Raw genomic sequence first — 14,340 nt, 5'->3', positions numbered from 1 at the left:
AAGAATGCGTAGGCTGGCCGCTCCCACACAATGTAGCGGAATTTGCTTTTACGCCGTACACGGGGTTGTTCCCCCCTTTCACGCGGGCCCACGCTGTCCGCTACACGGGCAGTCACCGGCCGACATAGGCTGGGTCGTCCTCTGAAGGGACCGGCGTCCTGTTGTGCGGTTTCCCTCCCCAACTAAAAGCTTCTGTGACCGTCGTGTCTGCAGTGTATGTGTGTACGCCAGCCTCGAGTATTTCAACCACAGTGCGCTTACTTGTTAATTACATATCGTTTACATGAATTCATACAACATTGACTTTATCTTATTGGGTTTGAGTTCGAATGAAGCGTCTTGATGTGCGGAATATGATTGTGAGGGCGGAATATGTAAGCAATGAAGGTCAGGAGACCACGATGTCTTACAACATATACACAGTAAGTCAGTAATAATAATAATAATAATAATAATAATAATAATAATAATAATAGGAATAATAACCCCGTGGAGGCCCGGGAAAAGAATAGGCCTCCGGTATGTTCTGCCAGTCGTAAAAGGCGACGAAAAGAACAAACCACTAATACGGCTAACCCCCCTTTTAGTGTGATTACTTGGTTCAGGACAGAACTAAAGAAGCCTCGGACAAGCGCCGTCATGGTCGGGGACGGCGCTTGAACCCTATGCCCGCCCACAATGGTAATGACACTGCTAGCCAACTGGAAAATGATTTAAATCCAAATAGAGGTGTTTTGCAGGATATGCTTCCTGCAACCACCCTAGAAGGAAAACAAAGACAGAGGATGAGATGGTCAGATGAAGTTAATCGACACCTCATGTTCTGTTATTACCAAGCAACAAACCTAGGAACCAACACAACTGGATACAGATCACAAGTATACACAACATTTATTACCAGATACCCAGAATTAAAATTTTTAACAGAACAACGTCTAGCTGATCAGATTCGTGTAATAATAAAAAATAACAGGATACCCCAGTCAGAATTAGAAAACATCAAACAACAAGTACAACAAATACTGGAACAAAATAATGTGCAATTAGAAGAAGAAGAAGAAAATACAGTAATGGACTCAAACATCCCAGAGCAAACAAACAAAGAACAACACGCATCAATTAAACAATCAGAGGAAAATGAAATTTTAAGACAGCCACCAGCACAAGCACAAATAGAACACGAAGTGACACACATGTTAGATATAGAAGAAAAATTTCAGTTGACATATATAGAATACAAAGACACAAATACAGACATTAGACCATTCTTGCATAGACCACCAAATAGCCCACAAGTCGAAACAACAATAAAAACTATCAACACAATCATACACAACAAAATAAATGAATACACAACTATGGAAGAGTTACAACTACTGGTTTATGTAGGAGCACTCACTACACTAAATATACACACTAGGCAGATATCAGAACCAACCAACACACAGAAGAAACCCACAAAACCAGCATGGCAACACAGGCTACAGATCAGAATAGAAAAATTGAGAAAAGACATCGGACAGCTAACACAATTTATAAGAAATGAAATATCAGACAAAAAACGAAAAAGGTTAGGTAAAATCTCACAACAAGAAGCAATAGAGCAATTAGATGAAAAGAAGCAAAAATTACAAGCTTTGGCGAAACGACTTAGAAGATACAAAAAAAGTGAAAATAGAAGGAAACAAAACCAAACATTCAACACAAACCAAAAGAAATTTTACCAAACAATAGATAACACACACATAAAAATAGACAATCCACCAAACATAAGAGACATGGAACACTTCTGGAGCAGCATATGGTCAAACCCGGTACAACATAACAGGCATGCACGGTGGATACAAGCAGAAACAGATACATACAAGATGATACCACAAATGCCTGAAGTGATAATTTTGCAGCATGAAGTCACCCGAGCAATTAATTCTACGCACAATTGGAAAGCCCCTGGAAATGATAAAATAGCAAATTTCTGGCTAAAGAAGTTCACCTCAACACATTCACATCTAACTAAATTATTTAACAGTTACATTGCAGACCCATACATATTCCCTGATACACTTACACATGGAATAACTTATCTGAAACCTAAAGATCAAGCAGACACAGCAAACCCAGCTAAATATCGCCCCATAACATGCCTACCAACAATCTACAAAATATTAACTTCAGTCATTACACAGAAATTAATGACACATACAACACAGAACAAAATTATAAATGAAGAACAAAAAGGCTGCTGCAAAGGAGCACGAGGATGTAAAGAGCAACTGATAATAGATGCAGAGGTGACATATCAAGCTAAAACTAAACAAAGGTCTCTACACTACGCATACATTGATTACCAAAAAGCTTTTGATAGTGTACCCCACTCATGGTTACTACAAATATTGGAAATATACAAAGTAGATCCTAAATTGATACAGTTCCTAAACATAGTAATGAAAAACTGGAAAACCACACTTAATATCCAAACAAATTCAGATAATATCACATCACAGCCAATACAGATTAAGCGTGGAATATACCAAGGAGACTCATTAAGTCCTTTCTGGTTCTGCCTTGCTCTGAACCCACTATCCAACATGCTAAATAATACAAATTATGGATACAATATTACTGGAACATACCCACACAAAATCACACATTTGCTATACATGGATGATCTAAAACTACTGGCAGCAACAAATCGACAACTCAACCAATTACTAAAGATAACAGAAGTATTCAGCAATGATATAAGTATGGCTTTTGGAACAGACAAATGTAAGAAAAATAGCATAGTCAAGGGAAAACACACTAAACAAGAAGATTACATATTGGATAACCACAGCGACTGCATAGAAGCGATGGAAAAAACGGATGCCTATAAATATCTAGGATACAGACAAAAAATAGGAATAGATAATACAAATATTAAAGAAGAACTAAAAGAAAAATATAGACAAAGACTAACAAAAATACTGAAAACAGAATTGACAGCAAGAAACAAGACCAAAGCTATAAATACTTATGCCATACCAATATTGACATACTCATTTGGAGTAGTGAAATGGAGTAACACAGACCTAGAAGCACTCAATACACTTACACGATCACAATGCCACAAATATAGAATACATCACATACATTCAGCAACAGAAAGATTCACATTAAGCAGAAAGGAAGGAGGAAGGGGATTTATCGACATAAAAAACCTACACTATGGACAGGTAGACAATTTAAGAAAATTCTTTCTAGAACGAGCAGAAACTAGCAAAATACACAAGGCAATCACTCATATAAATACATCGGCTACACCACTGCAACTTCATAACCACTTCTACAACCCTTTAGATCACATAACATCAACAAATACGAAGAAAGTAAATTGGAAAAAGAAAACACTACATGGCAAGCACCCGTATCATCTAACACAGCCACACATCGATCAAGACGCATCCAACACATGGCTAAGAAAAGGCAATATATACAGTGAGACAGAAGGATTCATGATTGCAATACAGGATCAAACAATAAACACCAGGTATTACAGCAAGCATATTATTAAAGATCCCAATACCACAACAGATAAATGCAGACTTTGTAAACAACAAATAGAAACAGTAGATCACATCACAAGCGGATGTACAATACTAGCAAATACAGAATACCCCAGAAGACATGACAATGTCGCAAAAATAATACATCAACAGCTTGCCTTACAACATAAACTTATAAAACAACACGTTCCTACATACAAGTATGCACCACATATTGTACTGGAGAATGATGAATACAAATTATACTGGAACAGAACCATTGTAACAGATAAAACAACGCCACATAACAAACCTGACATCATACTCACCAATAAAAAGAAGAAATTAACACAATTAATCGAAATATCCATACCCAATACAACAAATATACAGAAGAAAACAGGAGAAAAAATTGAAAAATACATCCAGCTGGCTGAGGAAGTCAAAGACATGTGGCATCAGGATAAAGTTGACATCATACCAATTATACTATCAACTACAGGAGTCATACCACGCAATATCCACCAATACATCAATGCAATACAGCTACATCCAAACATATATATACAATTACAGAAATCCGTAATTATTGATACATGTTCAATTACCCGAAAGTTCCTAAATGCAATATAACATGTACCGTACAGCAAAAAGGAAGTGACGCTTGATAAAGGTCCGCGTCACTCCATTCTTAACCAGACTTCTAAAAAGTCTGAGAAAGTAAAGAAGGAATAATAATAGTAAACTGTTACACCATATGATCTCAGCCAAGAATCGAGTAGGACATGACTGTTTTGGAGCTAACTGGTCTTTGGTAACAGCATCAAAAATGACATTACTTTGTTTTTGAAACATCAGTCTTTTGACTGGTTTGATGCGGCCCGCCAGAAACTCCTCTCCTGCGACAACCTCTTCATCTCTTCGTCTCAGAATAGTACTTGCAACATACGTTCTCAATTTTTTGCTGGATGCATTCCAGTCTCTGTTTTTCTCCACAGTTTTTGCCCTCTATAGCTCCCTCTAGTACTACTTCCCCCAATGCTTTTAGAAAGTCTGGTGGAATGTTATTTACCCTTTATGCCTTATTTGACCTTAAGTCCTCCAACGCTCTCTTAAATTCTAATTCTGATACTGGAAACCCTATCTATTCCAAATCGCCTCCTGTTTCTTCTTCTTTCACATCAGACAAATCTTCCCCCTCATGGAGGTTTTGAATGTACTCTTCTCTGCATTTAACAGTGGAATTCCCATTGGCACTCTTAATGTTACCACACTTGCTTTTAATTTCACCGAAGGTTATTTTGACTTTCAGTCTTTCAGACAATCATTTCTTTTTCGATTTCTTCACGTTTTTCATGCAGCCATTTAGTCTTAGCTCCCCTGCACTTCTTTTATTTCGTTCCTCAGCGACTTATATTTCTGTATTTATGAATTTTCTTGAGCATTTTTGCGCTTCCATCTTTCATCGATCAACTGAAGTATTTCTTCTGTTTTCCATGGTTTCTTCGCAGTTGCTTTCTTTCATACCTATGTTTTTGTTTCCAACTTCCGTTATTGCCCTTTTTAGAGATGTCCATTCCTCTTTAACTTTACTGCTTACTGAGCTAGTCCTTATTGCTGTATCTCGAGAACCCTTAGTACTTCCGTATCCTACTTGTTTGTGTATTGATTCTTCCTGACCAATGTCTTAAGCCTCAGCCTCCTCTTCATCACTACTACTTTATGATCCGAGTGTATATCTGCTTCTGGATACTCCTTGCAATCCAGTATCTAATTTCGGAATCCCTGTCTGACTGTGAGATCATGTAGCTTGCAATCTTCCCGTATCATCCGACCTTTTCCAAGTATATCTCCTCGTCTTGTGATTCTTTAACAGAGTATTCGCTATTACTAGCTGAAATTTATTACGGAACTCAATTGGTGTTTCTCCTCTCTCATTCCTTGTCCCAAGCCCATAATCTCCTCTAATCTTTTCTTCTACTCGTCCCCGTACAACTGCATTCCAGTCCCCCATGCGTATTAGATTTTCATCTCCCTCCTCGTACTGTATTACATCTTCAATATCCTCATATAGTTTCTCTAACTCTCCATCTTCAGCTTGAGACGTCGGCCTACGTTCCAAACCATAACGAATCCTTCTCCCGCTATACCGTTTCTGATGCTGTTAATATTAACCTATACTCATCTGACCAGAAATCCCTGTCTTCTTTCCATTTCACTTCACTGACCCGTATCATATCTAGAGGGTGAGTCACGAAGTATTGCCACCAAGAACAACTCCGAAAGTATGATAGAAGCTGAAAAGTTTGATATGAAGGTCAACTTTGTTTTCTAGATGGAATGCTATAGTTTGGTACTTATTTTCTGATAGCGGATATCGAGACGAGCCCAATGATGTGTAACAGTAAGGTCTTTGCTGGTCAACGAAGGTCACAAAGGTGGCATGAACGTCCGTTTACAGAATGTGTTCGAAGTGATGACCATTGGTATCAATGCAGTGCTGCATTGGATTGGGTCGTATTCCTTATCACTGCGGCACTTAATGAAGCACATGCTCTGGCAATTCTCTCTCGCATATCGTCAGATCTAGTGGGAACGTCTTTATAAACAATGTCTTTTACGAATCCCCCCAAAAAGAATTCCAGAGGCGTCAAGTCTGCCGAACGAGCCGGCCACGACACATCTCCTCCGCGTCCAATCCAACGATTTGGGTATTGTCTCTGCAACTCATTTCTAGCCATCAGCGAAAAATGTGCCAGACATCCATCGTGTTTATACCACACTCCGTTCCTTGTTCCTAAAGCTGTTTCTTCCAATAACAGACCTACCATTAAGATTTCCTTCGATGAAATAGGGGTCTATAATTCTTTCCTCCAGAATCCCACACCATACATTCACCGACCACAGTTTTCGGTGTGCAACTTGACGCAGCCAACATGGATTTTCAGTTGCGCAATAATGCATATTATGCAAATCAAAATTTCAATGGTTCGTGAATGTAGCCTCCTCAGTAAATATAATCAAATTAATAAATATGTTATCTCTCTGAATCTGAAGTTGAGCCCATCGGCAGAATTCCGTACGACGCATACAATCCGTACCAGTTAATTCTTGGTGGAGACTGATATGGTAAGGATGATATTTATGGCGATGCAGAACACGAACAACACTACTCTGGCTCATGCCAGATTCCCTTGAGATTTGACGCGAACTAACACAAGGATCTAAAACCACAGTGGCAAGAGCACCAATTGCCGTTTCTTCGTTAGTAACTTTTCTTTGCCGGATTTGTTTCCGATGCGTTAAAGATCCAGTTGTTCTCAATTTATCATACTCATATTTAAATGTACGACGTGTAGGGTGAGTACATTGAGGATATCTTTCAGCGTATAAGCCTCTAGCTCTCACTGAATTTCGTTAGCATTCTCCGTAAATGAGAAGCATATCGACTTGTTCAAAATGTTCAAGTGTGTGTGAAATCTTATGGGACTTAACTGCTAAGGTCATCAGTCCCTAAGCTTACACACTACGTAATCTAAATTATCCTAAGGACAAACACAAACACCCATGCCCGAGGGAGGACTCGAACCTCCGCCGGGACCAGCCGCACATGACTGCAGCGCCCAAGACCCCTCGGCTAATCCCGCGCGGCTAAGGACTTGTTCTTCGAAGGAATACGTCATTCACATTCGCTTGATTCGATGATACTAGTCTTCCCGTTCCTATTAGTGTTGTATTGCGAAACAGTCGAATGGTGCTTACAAGTGAATGGCACGTTAGATGGATACACCATATTCGGCGAATATTTAGTATTTGCACGATATACGAGAGAGAATTGTCAGAGCATGTGCTTCGATAAGTGCAGCTTGATAAGGAATACCACTAAATCCACGATAAGAAGACTGCAGCACTGCATTGATACCAATGGTCATCAATTCGAACATGGACAATTCATGCCACCTTTTTTATCTTCGTTGACCTTCGAAGACCTTACTGTTACACATCATTGGATTCATCTCGATAGCCGCTATCAGAAAATAAGTACCAAACTATAGCATCCCATTAAAAAAAATCCAAAAGTTGACCTTCATATCTGTGAAGCGACCCCACGTAGCAACAAAAAACCAACGTCACATTATGGCCCCCATTGTCCCATGCAACATTTGTCGCACAAACTTTTCAGCTACTATCATACTCTCTGAGTTATTCTAGGTGACAATAGTTAGTTACTAACACTGTAGATTGAGCGTTTGCGTTTCCCTTTTCAGGTTTTATTTCTTCCCTAGCACGTTCAAGCTTCATACGTTCCTCGTCGCGACTCGTAGAGCATTATCCTTTCGTTGGTACTCAGTCGTTTTCTCATGGTCACCTCCGCTTTGGCAGTCCACTCCCGGAGATCAGAGTATGGGACTATTCCGAAATCTTTTGCCATTGGAAAGATCATCATGACACATTTTCAGTTATATGTCACACGTCCTGTGGATACGCGTTGTGTGTCGTCAGTGCAGTGATTTCCATTGCCTTCGGTATCGTTCTGCCGTTGATCATTTTTGATTCTTGCACCTTTAATGACAGTTGCCCGTAGCAAGAACAAGAGTGCCCTTAACTTCTGTCCACTCCTCCGCCCTCTTTGACGAGGCCGTTGGCAGAATGAGGGTGACTTCTTATGCCGGAAGTCTTCGGCCGCCAATGTTGATTATTAATCAAAACTTAAATTAGAAGGAATGTCAGCGTTGGCCGTAATGTTGATGGTTTATTGACAGCAATATCGATTTTCAATCACATAGTGATCATCTTCAGTGCTGTGGTGTACAAATTAAACTCATAGGCACTGGTGTCAAGTTATTATCAGTAACCAAAGCTTATAAAACGATCACTACTATGCGCCACACCCAACGAGTACAGCCAACAGGTTACATACTGCGTAATTGGAATTGTACAGGCGTGAACCATTAATTCAAAACTAACCTTTTTTTGAATAATTATTGCGTGAAACATAAAACGTGGTTCGCCCTCTTATTTCATTCCTAATCATTCGCGTACATAGGGTCCTTTCCTGGTGTTTCATTATTCCGAGTGAACCTGTTATAAAAACGTTTGAAGCGCTTTATTCAACATCTACAAGCACTGATTTTCATATTTCAATAAACATCTGAAAACAATTGCTGTGCCCTAACTTTTGAACTGCAGGCAAAAGTACTGTATGGTTTACGTAGTAGAAGTGCTGAAGTGAAATTTCGCGTAAGTACAGAAGCAGATGTTTTCAGACAAATTTTAATATCCTTACTCTCTCTGTGGTAATAAGTAAAGTGAAAGTGAGTAAATAAGTTTTGCTAGAAAGACGAACTTGTCTTGCTTAAATACTGAGATCTTGCAAATTTAAGTTTTAAGTAATGCAAAGATAAAATTGTTTCGGTTATAAATGAAATTCAATAAAGTAAAAGAGCTATAAAAAGAAATTTGCTTAGGTGGTTTAGTAACACTCAAGTAGTGTGCATAAAAATACTGAATGACAATATAGAGTGAACATACCCTACCATTAGATTTTGACAGATCATTTGTTAAGAGAAAGGTATAAACAAAGTGCCTTAACAAATTTAAATGTGAGTATTATGCCACTATAATATTTAAGTATTTAATTTGTTGGTTATTCAAAATGAAAACATAGAAGTCCCAGTGGACAACTCTTTTTAGCACATAGTGATGATTCGTGGCCTCTAGATCGTATGTGTGTGGGGGTCTAGTACCTAAGAGATTCCTGGGTCTTTCTCAGACCTATAACCTGAAAAGTATGTTTATTTATGAAGTTTTGTTAGGGAACAACAGGAATGTGGGCCAAATTTTCTTCTTCTGCTTTTCTGAAACTTCACCGCTTCTTTGGCTAGACAGGTTGGCGACGATTAATCCATTAGAAAAACCAATTAATGAATTTGATACACAAAAGTCCTAGATACAGTATTGCTCCATATTTACTGCGTTTCTTTCTAACAGCAAGAAAATTCTTAGGAAAAGAACTAATAGTTTGATTTCCACATCTATTAGTCATTGTACATCACGTTCAAATACTGTGAAAGGGGTAACATTATAATGTTGTGGAAAGTAGGCACGTTTATGACGTGTATGTTACGGGCACAACTCCCCATTGTTGTCGTTGTGGTCTTCCGTCCTGAGACTGGTTTGATGCAGCTCTCCATGCTATTCTATCCTGTGCAAGCTTCTTCATCTCCCAGTCCTTACTGCAACCTACATCCTTCTGAATCTGCTTAGTGTATTCATCTCTTGGTCTCCCTCTACGACTTTTACCCTCCACGCTGCCCTCCAATGCTAAATGTGATCCCTTGATGCCTCAGAACATGTCCTACCAACCGGTCCCTTCTTCTTGTCAAGTTGTGCCACAAACTCCTCTTCTCCCCACTTCTATTCAATACCTCCTCATTAGTTATATGATCTACCCATCTAATCTTCAGCATTCTTCTGTAGCACCACATTTCGAAAGCTCCTATTCTCTTCTTGTCCAAACTATTTATCGTGCATGTTTCACTTCCATAGATGCCTACACTCCATACAAATACTTTCAGAAACGATTTCCTGACACTTGAATCTATACTCGATGTTGACAAATTTCTCTTCTTCAGAAACGCTTTCCTTGCCATTGCCAGTCTACATTTTATATCCTATATACTTCGACCATCATCAGTTAATTTGCTCCCCAAATAGCAAAACTCCTTTACCACTTTAAGTGTCTCATTTCCTATTCTAATTCCCTCATATAATATTGTAATACGTGGCTTTGCCCGTGACAAAACGTTTTGTTCTGTTGGGGTATTGTGTTATACAGCCAGCATCTGATTCTCGAACTACGCATTCCGGGGGTTTTCAGTGACATCTCTTGAGGCTTTGTGACTGACTGGTGCTGTTTTATTTCCTCTTCATTATATGGCGGTAGCATGCTTTTCAGAGTGACGAAGTACTTATTGTGTATACTCTGTCCACCGTATATAGCTTAGCAGCTACGGTTTCTGAAGAGGGCAAGCTATAGGCAGAAGTAGTCTCGATTATAAATGCGTTATTGTGACTGTGACAAAAGGAAATAAAAAAGTATACATTTTACACCCCTCAGTCGTGTCACGTGAAGATGTTTACCGAATATGCTGGACGTCGCGACCACTTCGTAAATGTCCTGCAGCGACATGCACTTCCGTCTTTTTTGCGTGGGGTTGTCAGTCACATAAATTTCTTGAAAACCTATAAGAATCACCTTCTATTGTGAAAAAAAAGTTTATTTGTGAAGTCCACGGCTGCACTTTCGGCCCTTGGCCTTTTTCAAATCGAGCAGTGAGAAACAGAATTCAATTACTTCACTAACATAGTTCTTATGAAACTTCCGGGCAGATTAAAATTGCGTGGCGGACCAATAACCGAACTCGGGACCTTTGCCTTTCGAGGCAAGTGCTCGCCAGCTGAGCTACCCAAGCACTACTGACGACCTCTCCTCGCAACTTTAATTCCGGCAGTACCTCCTCTCCTGCCTTCCAAAATTCACAGAAGCTCTTCTGCAAACCTTGCGGAACTAGCACCCCTGGAAAAAAGGCAAAGGTCCTGAGTTCGATTATAGGTCCAGCACACAGTTTTAATCTGGCACGAAGTTTCGTATCAGCGCACATTCCGTTGCAGACTGAAAATTTCATTCTGGATAGTTCTTATGCTTACTTCACTGACATGGGCAGTTGTATTATAAATCGACGCATTGCCCACATTCCGTATTAGTCAGCCATAACATTGTTGGACATGAGAGCGAGGGCGCTTCGGTCGGATTGTCGTGAGCTTGTATTGTGATATTTCACCAGGACACTCTGAACCGCTCGCTAGCATATCCACAACTGTCTTGAAATAAGTCACAATGCGACGCATTTTCGTTAGCCACCACTGTAGTTATTTACTGTAATGTCGCCTCGTCTTTCTAACAAAGACTGTGGGAGGCCAAGCGCAATAATGTCGTGGTCGGGCAGGACTCAAGCACACCTGAAAATTTCAAAACATTAGCCCATGTAAATATGTGATCGTCGTTATGGTCCACTTTTTTTTTTCTTTATTGAATTTCAATTCCCCCCGAAGGGGGCGGGCTGGCAGCAGCTTAGTATGCCGCTCTTCAGCCTATAGACTTTGTGAGAAAGATGAAGAGAATAAATAATAAAAACAGGCTATAAAATCGGAGACTTAAAGAGTAACATGGCGAAAAGAAATCGTGGAACTTAAAACAAAGAACAGAGGGATGATGAAGCTAATAAAATACATACGAAGCAGACAGGTAAAACAATAGACAGACAATTAAAAACACAGCGACAGTCTGGAGTCTGTTCGCAAAAGACATAAAATTCACACCTAGCGACAGCATGGTTTCTGTTCGCAACACGAGAAAGACGAACAACACTGAATAGTCACTGGAACACTGCACTAAAAAGTTGGCAAATGTGACATACCACAGCCGAGAGCAGGTGGGGGGAAACTGGACAGATGATGGGGAAACAAAAAAGGGGGAAAGGAGAGTAAAAGCGAAGGGGGGAACCGGGAAAGGAGCTGATGGAGGATGAGGACCCATAAGAGGGGTGGGGGGCAGAGCGGGGTAGGCAGAGGAGGGGAATACAAAAGGACTTGGGGGGGGGGAGAAGGGAGGTAGGGAGAGGTTTAGTGGGGAGAAAACAGGACGGAAGGGGGGAAGAGGGAGCCCAGGGAAAGGACAGAGGAAAGGAGGGGGAGTGAGGATCAGAGTTGATAGGAGGGATAAATGGAGGGAGAGAGGGCATCGTCCGGGAGGGGGAGTTGATGGAAGCCACCTTGGGAAAGGAGATGTAGGGTGGAGAGATGGAGGGTAAGGGGGACAACGGTGAAGACGTGGCAGGGGGCGGGGATTATGGTCCACCTCCAGTGGTCGTTTATATCAAATGGTTCAAATGGCTCTGAGCACTTTGGGACTTAACATCTGAGGTCATCAGTCCTGTAGAACTTAGAACTACTTAAACCTAACTAGCCTAAGGACTGAGCCATAGTAAAGTTAGCTTTGAAAAGCGCGCTGCAGCGCGTAGCATGAAGCAGTCGCCCTCCGTTTTCTGGCGGTGGCGCCTTTGTCGCAATTGAAGGCTTCGGTGTCACCCTCTAGCGGGAAAGGGGAAAAGTGGGCGGTTCGCGTGGGTTTAAGAAGTGGCTGTCGGGGCGAGCGTGGGTCCGCTAGGGGCCTAATTTGCAGTTCGGCCGTATGCTGTCGACCGGCGAGGAGGTTCTGAAAATCGGAGCGCCTTCCTGCGTCCGTTGAAACGGCTGGCAGCGGGCGGTTCGGCAGAGCATTTGGAGGTGCTGCCTTGGTTCAGTCCTGGGAGTCGTAACGCACCAAAAGTTGAGAGTATTGATTGTTAACAGATTTTATGAAGTTTAATTGAATTCAATTTACTTATTGTTAATTATAACAGCCGTATTTTTTCGGGGTTTCCCGCCATTCTTTCTCGTCTGAGGTGGTAATATTATAAAGGATGGTCCGTTTGTCCACTTTTTATGACGAAAGGGGGGGGGGGGGGGAGTCAGAGTAAATCTGTGGTTCGGATTGCTTCTTTCCCCTCTCAGCTTACCTACGGGTTTATTTGACCGTTAGCCTCTGCCATGTCTGAAAGTCAAAGGCACCAATGGCTGTACTGTTTAAAATGCGAGGCACTAAGACCTGATGCATTCTAGTATTACTAGACTCACGTATAAAAGGTACTCTAAGAAAGAAGAAAAATATTTTAAACATAGCTGCACAACAGCAACGGTTTCACGTAATAAAATTATAAACAGCCGACTAGTTGCAATGGATAAAGAAATTCTTTACCTAGGTTTCGGCAAATATAAATTTGTCTTCTTCAGAAGGTAACCTAAGGGCAATGAACTTCATAGCTTCCATTAGAAAAGTATGAAACTTATAAGCCAAAAATAAATTTAAAGACAAATTACAGAACACTTGCATTACAGAAGTATGATAACGACGACTGGTACTTACAATGCAAGTGTTCCCTAATTTGTCTTTAAATTTATTCTTGGCTTATAAGTTTCATACTTTTCTAATGGAAGCTATGATGTTCATTGCCCTTAGGTTACCTTCTGAAGAAGACAAATTTGTATTTGTCGAAACCTAGGTAAAGAATTTCTTTATCCACTGCAACTAGTCGGCTGTTTATAATTTTATTAAAAGAAGAAAAATTCCTTTTGCCTCGTGGTAAGAACTAGTCAATTGCATAACTAATTCCTGCTCATCTGGAAGCTGTAACTTACGTAAATTTGTGTTTATGTATATTTGGCTATAATCAAGCAAGGTTAATGTACGCCGTAGTGGACTTTTTATATTGTTTCTAGTCAGCAAAAACTGTTGTGTGTTTTTCCAATTCAATACTTTTTAACGCTTTTACTTAACGTGCTTATGTGTTTTATACAGATAATTCGTTATTAGTGTGTTTTCTTGCCATGCAAAAGTTTGCCATTTTATTACGGGTAGAAATTGTTGCCTTGAAAGCAGAATGTTGTAAAAGTTCGCAAGTCCTACCTGGCGAGGGTGTGTGTTTGCTGTAAGTTACCTGGCAGAAATTTGTAAAATTTGTTTTTTATCTATTTTGGAAATGTTAATGTTATTAACTGTGAATGTCCCCCAGTGTGCATGTCTCATGCGTTTTGGTTTTTCTATTTTGAAAACTTTTGTAAACATGATTGTGTTTATATGTTGGAGACAAGTGAGATTCTGCGCCATTTAATGAATGGAGTGAAACTCACCTGTAATTTAGCTGAGCTTGAAATA

This window comes from Schistocerca nitens, chromosome 1 (assembly GCF_023898315.1).
Source record: "Schistocerca nitens isolate TAMUIC-IGC-003100 chromosome 1, iqSchNite1.1, whole genome shotgun sequence".
In the NCBI taxonomy this organism is placed as follows: domain Eukaryota; kingdom Metazoa; phylum Arthropoda; class Insecta; order Orthoptera; family Acrididae; genus Schistocerca; species Schistocerca nitens.
Note: the sequence above shows the minus strand (reverse complement) of the source record.